The sequence below is a fragment of the Papaver somniferum genome, chromosome 11 (genome assembly GCF_003573695.1).
Source record: "Papaver somniferum cultivar HN1 chromosome 11, ASM357369v1, whole genome shotgun sequence".
Taxonomy (NCBI): Eukaryota; Viridiplantae; Streptophyta; class Magnoliopsida; order Ranunculales; family Papaveraceae; genus Papaver; species Papaver somniferum.
In genome coordinates, this window is record NC_039368.1 from 117,169,556 (window position 1) to 117,178,149 (window position 8,594).

General features: G+C 35.0%; 1 long non-coding RNA gene across 1 annotated transcript; it reads right to left on the reverse strand.

Annotated features, from left to right (window-relative positions):
- Positions 1-5,709: 5,709 nt before the first annotated feature.
- Positions 5,710-7,904, reverse strand: LOC113320155. The gene is made up of 2 exons (XR_003345936.1): positions 7,861-7,904; positions 5,710-6,469 (listed from the first exon to the last, which is right to left on the reverse strand). It is a non-coding gene; the product is annotated as an uncharacterized LOC113320155 (long non-coding RNA).
- Positions 7,905-8,594: the final 690 nt, after the last annotated feature.

An 8,594-nucleotide genomic window follows, 5' to 3' on the forward strand; every position in this document is an offset into this window, starting at 1 on the left:
GATTGTAAAAAGAGGCGTGTTGGTATTTATAGAGTGAGTGACGGAGATCACATGCTTCCATTTTGTAACATCTTACTTTAATAAATAAAATAACATAAAGTATTTGACAAATTTTGTAAACTGTTTGTCAGTGATGTGTTTGTCGTATTGAAATGACTAGTCGGTGAAATTTGATAAAGTATTGAACTGACTACTCGCTGAAATTTGATTGCCTATTGAAATGACTACTCGCTGAAATTTGATTGCCTATTGAAATGACTACTCGTTGAAATGACTACTCGCTGAAATTTGATTGCCTATTGAAATGACTACTCGCTGAAATTTGATTGCCTATTGAAATGACTACTCACGGACTACACATAACAAAGATAAATAACATAATAAATGTCTAGTATGACTACACATAACAAAGATAAATAACATAATAAATTCAAAGCTAAACCATATAAATAGTCATCACCGGCTAAACATTTCCCGTATCCGGAGGTGCCGATCGCGGTGGGATAAAAGCCGTTCTCGGAATGGGCCTGACCGAGGACGTTGAAGATGATCCTTGACTCATAGAACTCCACACTTGTGGGGGCAATGTGGGGGAAAAGGCGCCGAATCCAATGGAAGGTTGGATGGTGTGTGGCGTTCGGAAAAGAGACAGTTGATACTCCAATTCCGTGATCTTATTATTCTGGTTTCCTATAAGTTCATCTTTCGCTAATAGACACTCCATCCTATCTTTCGTTTCTCGTAATGTAAAATCTCGAAATTGTTTAGTAAAATCAGCATATTCTTGGAATAATGCATAACTATCGCCCTGTCATGAAAAAATGAGATAGATGAGATTTTTTTTTTTTTTGAAATAAGCAATGTAAAGTTGAACGAACACTTACGGGCGATAATTGTTGTTGCGGTGGAATAAGAACATGTTCATCTGGTTTTCCAAGTTCGGTAGAATAGAAGTCACCGCTGTACCCAAATGTTTGGACCTCCCAATCAGGATGTGTCACATATTTTCTGAAATTAGTAACCTTTTTCCAATACTCTAAATATACTTCATACTGCACAACTTGCACCACCTCGGTTGCATCAACAAAACCGTCCGCTAGCAGGAGTTTTGCTTGGTCATCACCCAAATGCCCAATAATTACATGTAGTCTCATGGGAACAGCAAACGAGGGATGGTTTTGCCTCCAACATCTTTCTCCTAAATAAACATTATGCTGTATAACCAAAAAGGAATATAATTGTAGTGAGTACGTTATTAATTAGATAAATAACGAAAAATAAAAAACTATGTTATTGACGATTAATATTAATGATATAATATAAAAAATCATGTCTAACTCACAACGCCATTCCAAGAAAATATCCATCTCGAGTCCGACAGCTTCCTAGCAGACTTTCCCATCTCAGAACTGAGGACGTCGGTGTATGATTCCCATGGGTGCCATGTCACTTGGTCAATCGTCAGCTGATTCAGTAAAATCCTACAACGAATAATATCATTCTGACACCTCCTTCCATTCCATCTGGAAATTACAGGCCATTTCTGTTCATTACCGTCATTGAGATGTCTGGTCGACATATGCCTAGGTATTCATACCCCCAAAACTAGTCCATAAAATTAATGAATCAAATTAATATATCCAAGGAAATAAACTTAAATGAAAATATACTTTACGTTGAAAATTAAAATAAAATCGATTACCAAAATACCTCTAATATTTGGAAGGGCCCGCTTAGTGCCTTCTGTTGTTTCCTACAAGCTTGTCGGAGACCTGCATACAATCTCGAAAAGCGCACTACCGCCCCAGTCAAGGTCTTGTATTTTATCAATTTCTTCGAAAGCAGCTAACCATCCAGCATCAATATAGTTCTTTGCATTAGGAAAGAAAAATTGACCCAAAACATACATAAAAAAGGCAATTGCTATTCTATGGGCGAGGAGAGAATCTTCATTAGCCGCCACCAACTTATCTTCTTTGAAGTATGAGCTTAAATATGTAATTGTAATTGAGTTTGATATCCACGACGCGCCTCTTGTTCCCTGTGTGATATCCGGAAAAATCTTCTCACGGACATAGTCAAATTGGTATAGGCTCGAATCATACGGAACTACATAACCATCACCGATACTCAGTCCAGTTAACATGACCCAATCTAATGGCGTGAACCCCATCTCACCAAATGGAAAATGGAACGTGTTGGTTGTATCCCAAAACCTCTCAACAATATAATCAACAACGGCATGTTGGGTAACGTTACACTCTATGTTCAACAATTTTTCCCACCCCGCTTTTTCAATCAAATATTTAACTCTAGGACAATGTATTGAAATAAATTTATAATAATGAATTACCGATGCCAGACATCCACGATGTTTAAACTTAAATGTTGGTGCGTCTGAAAATGTAATGTCTTCAGTAGCGTGCGGCTTATCATCTTCCACTATAGGAAACCTCCCTAACCCGGGGACGTCGACCTCCTCAATTTGACCGGTAGAGATTAAGTTGTAATCAGCTTCGGTAGATTTTTGTCTCTTGTTGGTCTTTCGGCGACCACTAAACCTCGATATAAACTTGTTCATTCTACGCACAAACATGTTAAATACAATTTCATAATTAAAAGACCAATCCACGAACCATAATAGACATAAATTTAACCGAACAAAATTTCAACATCATAAAATTCCATAAACATAAATTTAACCAAAAAAATAATTATCCAATTAACTATATTTATAACTATTTATAATTAACAAAAAATTCAATTAAAATACGAAACTAAACTAACAAAAAGATAAATTAAATTAAATCACGTAACTAAATTAACAAAAAATAATTATCCAATTAACTATATTTATAACTATTTATAATTAACAAAAAAATAAATTAAATTACGAAATTAAATTAACAAAAAAATATATTAAATTAAATCACGTAACTAAATTAACAAAAAATAATTATCCAATTATTAATATTTATAACTATTAAATAAAACAAAAAATTAAATTAAATTACGATTAACCCAATTTTAATAAGATTTGATTAACCCAATATGATATAAAGTCTGATTCAATTTTCAACGTAAAAACCCTAAAAAAATTCGAACAAAAAATACATTACCTGCGCATATTATTACACAAATTGAAATAAATTCGAACAAAAAATACAATACATGATATTATTATTACACAAATTGAATAAAGAAAGTAGAAAATACATACCTTATAATGGAGTTTTTAGGGTTTTTGTGGAGTTTTTAGGGTATCTGTACGGTTGGTAGATGGGAATGGAGAAGAAGAATATGAACTGAAGAGGAGCCGTGAAGCAAACAAGAATATGAACTGTGTATGAACTGTGGAAGAAAGAAAATGAACTGAGAAGAAGAAGCCTCGTGTAGAAGAGATGGGTTGTGGTTGGGAAGGAGAGGCGGTATTGGTGGAAGGTGCGGTTCATTAAGATTACGCCCGATTTGATCGGACGGACAGGAAACCTCGCCATAACCCTAAACCCTAATGAAACGGAAATTTTGGTTACGCCCGTCTCAGGCGTAATAATTTTTTACGCCTGACAAATTCATCACGCGGACAGAACATGTCCGTCCGTAAAACTCATCACGCGGACACCAAAATTCCGCCCGTCTGATCTCACACGTGCTGTGTGACCGTGTTTAACTCGGACGGAATTTAGATTTACGTTTCTTCGAGCGGTCATTTGGAATCCGTCTGATCAACGGGCGGAATTTAATATTCTGCCCCTTACCAAACGTAATTTTTATTTACGCTTGATAACAAACGTGATTTATATTTACGCCCGTTTGAAACGTAATTTATAATTCCGCCCAGAAATGAAACGTAACTAATACTTCCGCCCATCTTCATGCGTAAAACTGTTTTACGCGCGATCAAATTTAGTCTTCCACCCGTAGCGTCACACACCAGACTAAACTCAAATTTAGTCGTTTTTTTTTGGTCTTTGATCTTTGGTTATACTCGCACCACTGCAGTTGCTCTTAGGATATAATTCCTTGGGAGTTTATGGTCCTCTCCAAGTATCATGCCAATAGAAAATATTTCTTTCATGTCATATCCTTATAGCAATATTTGACTATGTTAGTTTCTTGATTTTTAGAAAGCTTCTCCAAATACCTTTACCTCATGGAATGTTCATGTCCACAAGTAGTAATAATTTTTTTTCCACGATTGGGGTGATTGTCGACTTCGTGACCTTCTCGAGAAAAATGCGATAAGATTTCACTGCACTACTAAATGGTTTGTACAACACAACATATTTCATGTACATATTATTAAACTATGTGTAAATGTAAAATTTTTATCAATAATAAATAACATAACATCATCCAATAGTTTCCTACAACATTATAAAAGATGAGTTCTTTTATAAAACTCTGAGCCAACCCAGGTAGATAAATGATGCTGGTATGTATGAGTTCTTTTAGATTAAAAACTTTATATTTAGGTAGTAGCACGCTTCGCTTGATTTCTTAAACCTACCGTTGACGATTATTCTCTTTCTCTGTCTTCTTCTACCATATTCGTGATCTTAATGCCTATGTGGATGTAGTACACTAGTAAAGTTTCTGGGAGACGATTTCAATGACCCGAATTCACTACTCGTCAAGCATAAAAAAGTTGCCGATTAAAGAGTATATATTCCGTGATCCTAATAGAAACCCTAAATTTTTCAAAATTCGTCAACATTTCTTAAACATGTGATAGACAACAATATTTAGATCCAAAATGTCGAGAAAAACAATTTGAAAATTCCATAAAAACATAAAAATATTTGAAATATAAATTATTACCTAAATTTCATCAGATAAGATTTGTATGACATTATATGCACAGAGACGACATAAACGAGAAGATTAGAAACGAAGACAAAGAATGAAAAAGAATTTGATGAAGAAAATAATTAATTAACCAAAAGAATTTAGAGAGAAAAACCCAAATATTTTATAGAATATTTGTTATCAATATGCGTGAAATTTCGAATCAATTTTTTAATAAGGACATTATTCAAAACTTATTAAAATAAAAGTTAGTATTGATTTCTTTCCTCTTCTATGTCAGTATTAAACACCAGGCGTATTATGAAAAATGAAAAGTAAATTTATGTCTGATCTTTTTATGTGAGGTAACAATTTGGTATCACGGCTACCTAACAACTAATTAGAGTCCCGTGGTATAAAAAATGGTCTCCTTAGAGCAACCACAGTGGACGATCAAACCCATAAATATGGTCCAGAAATGAGACACAGTGGGACGGACTAAAGAGTAAAAGCTGGATCAGAACAAAATCCCACTACAAAACAGAGGGCCTTGACGGTTTCCAAACCGTCACAAATAGCAAAAAAATGCCACAAATGTGATTTTGTGACGGGAGACAATCCGTCGTTACTACTGTAGTCACAAATGTTTTTGTGACAGTTGATATCAGTTGTTACGTTTAGAAAACCGTCACGAATATTTGTGGCGGTTGGTCAAACTGTCACAACATGTTTTCTTTCCGGCGGCATTTTTTCCAGTAACGACGTCCGTTTCCGGATTTTTTATGTTGTGACGGTTTAAAAACCGTCACTAATATATAATTTCGTGACGTCGGTTTTTTCCGACGTTCACCGGGTATCGATACCGGTCAGCAGTTTTCAGTCGCCGGCGACGGAATTTAGATTCTCAGAAATTTTACGCCATTCAAAATTCACACTGCTGGATAACTTTCCATTGCAAAATAGAAACAACATTAAGTTTCACGTTTTACATTGACGCACTACAGAAACAACAGTAAGATGTTTCATTGAAACAACATTAAGTTTTACATTTACATTGATGCACCATAGAAACAACAGTAAGATGTTTGACTGAACCTGCGCAAAAAAACAACATCCATAGAGTTCAAAAAGATGGCAACTAAGATTATCAACATTCAAAATGCCTGTGGAAAGTTTGGGACGTGATACGAACACACCTGATGGCATGAACACAAAAAAAGAGAGATCACATTCCCTTGTATTCAAAAAAAACAAGCACCTGAGTCGCTAGAGTTATATATTAGTAGTATATCAGTCAAGCATCTATGTGCACCAACATCTTCCATTCATGTACTGTTGCTAGGCTCTGCCTCAGTCGATGGGGTAACAATGTTAGCAGTTCCCAGTCCAAGGTGCGCAACAAGGGTCTCCAGTTCAGTTATCCGTAGAATTGCTGCTTGAAGTTGTGCAACAGAACTCTCCAATTGTTGTCTAAGGTTCAAAACTTCAGCATTTGGGTCAGTGGAGGATTGGTGGATGATTCTTCACCCCAATATTTCTTTGGCTTTATACCATTGCCTAGACGGCGAACACGACCACCTTTATCTCGTCCTCGCACTTGGGAAAAAGCATCATGTCGTCCTTGTAGCACAATATGAGAACCTGGTTGGATAGCTTGGATCTCTACTTCCTCCATTTCCTTCTACAGAAATATGAATATAAGAGCAAATGCATTTAAAAAGTTAGTGAAATAGCCTTGAAAACTACATTTTTATTTTAAAAGTAGGCAACAACCATAACAGATCAAAAGGCATTGTTCACTCAGATATACCATCAGGAAACACATGAAAAGCTGTGTACTAATCTAGTTCACTTAGATATACCATCAGGAAACACAATAAGCTCTGGCAAAGAAGGAAAGGAAACAAGTTTTACACCATCAATGATGGAGTTCACTGCCTTATACATTTTTCTAGAAAAAAACTTCAAACTGTCTAACCTCTTCTAATAGTCTAATTCACTAAACAACAATGACCACAGATTCCATCAAGAAAAAAACGACCAAGAGATTATTAACTACAAAAATGTCACCATCAGATCGAAAATAGCAAAGAAGCGTTCTTTAAGTTCAAAGTGCAAGTACTAATTCAAAAATAACAAAGAATCATGCCTTAAGTTCAAACAGCAAGCACTAGTTCATAGCAATTAATAAAGATGACATATGGATGTTCACCAATAACATATACTTTAACTAGAACAGGGAGTAAATCCAACGCAATGTAAATTACTAAGAGCCAAAGACTCTTTTGCACCCTGAACTTAAGAAGCAGAACTAAATAAAGATGCAATCCAAAATCGTTAAAGCAAACTAATCAGATGTTTAAAAATTTGAAGACTAAAAGAGCATTAATAATACATAAAGCAGTACCAGCAAGCAATTACAGAGAGGTGATGATTGAAATTCTGACCATACAAGAGGCAGTTAACGCATCTATTCGATCATTCACAGAATCAGGACAACCCATATGTTAAAGCCTATAACGGAGAAATTTGGGTAGAACATTCTCGCAATCATAAAAAAAATATTCCAATAAGGCATTACAGAACATCAATTACGAACTCTAGTATAGTATATTGATCCTATCAGCTAACAAGGATATGTACCGAGTTAAATATCCCAGTACGATCCAATAATTTAGCTCAGGACACCAAACTGAAAAGGCTCTGCCTTTTCTCATGCTTTCCCATTCAACAGAAATTAAAGATAACAACACAAACACAATCAGAAACTAAGAGATTTCACAAAACCCCAATATCAAGTACAAAACAGATGAAACCCAAACCCCAATCGGAAACTCTAAGCTCAAATTAAGTTCCATCAACAACCCATATCCAGATTTGGTTTCTAGACCACTAATATATAAAACAAACCCTAAGAAATTAAAAAGAAAAAAAAATGAAATCCATGACACAAACACCTAGAACTTAGGAAATTAAAGAAATTTATTTTTTCCAGTAAACCCTAATAAATTGAAACTAAAGAAAAACAAATTTAATTTTTTTTAATACAAAGAGAAGGCCTGGAAATTTCACCTGAAAGTTGCCTCCTTTAGATCCTCTCAAAACAAATAAATAAGAAAACAAACAATAAAAAGAAAACCCAGTCCTTAGCCTAGTTAGTAAGTTCGCGAATGATTCGCAAATCATTCGCGAATTTTTCCGTATCACGAATTTTACCGTCTTATTCGCGTACGTTTGCAACTCCGAACCCAAATCGTGGATTATGTGACATTCCCGAATTATTCGCGAACCGTTCACGAATTTTACGTATCCCGAATGATACGTCCGCTTAATTCGCCATAAATTCTTTAGCTTTTACTTTTCAAAGACTCCATTTTTTGGGCTTTACTGCCTCCCGAGCATACACGACCGAATATTAGACGTGTTGTGATTTTTATAAAACAAAAACGACTGAAGAGATTTGAAGGTGAAGGTGAGAGAGATCTCAAACTCACTAACCAAGCATCTAAACCACCATGCGACGTCCTCTTGGATAACTAATATTGTATATATTATTAATATCATCATATTAAGTTTATTTTTTCTTTAAATAACTCACACATATGCATAAAAATTGGTCTATGACCTTATAAATACAAATTATTTGTTATATATAGATACCGAATTTTCAGAGTCGAACTCACATTTATAAATCGAATCATACACGTACGTATGTCGTTCCGAATTACTGACGAATCACGTCCCGTTGACCGAATTTTTGACCGAATCTGAATTTTACAAAACTGTATAATACTCGTATGTTTGCC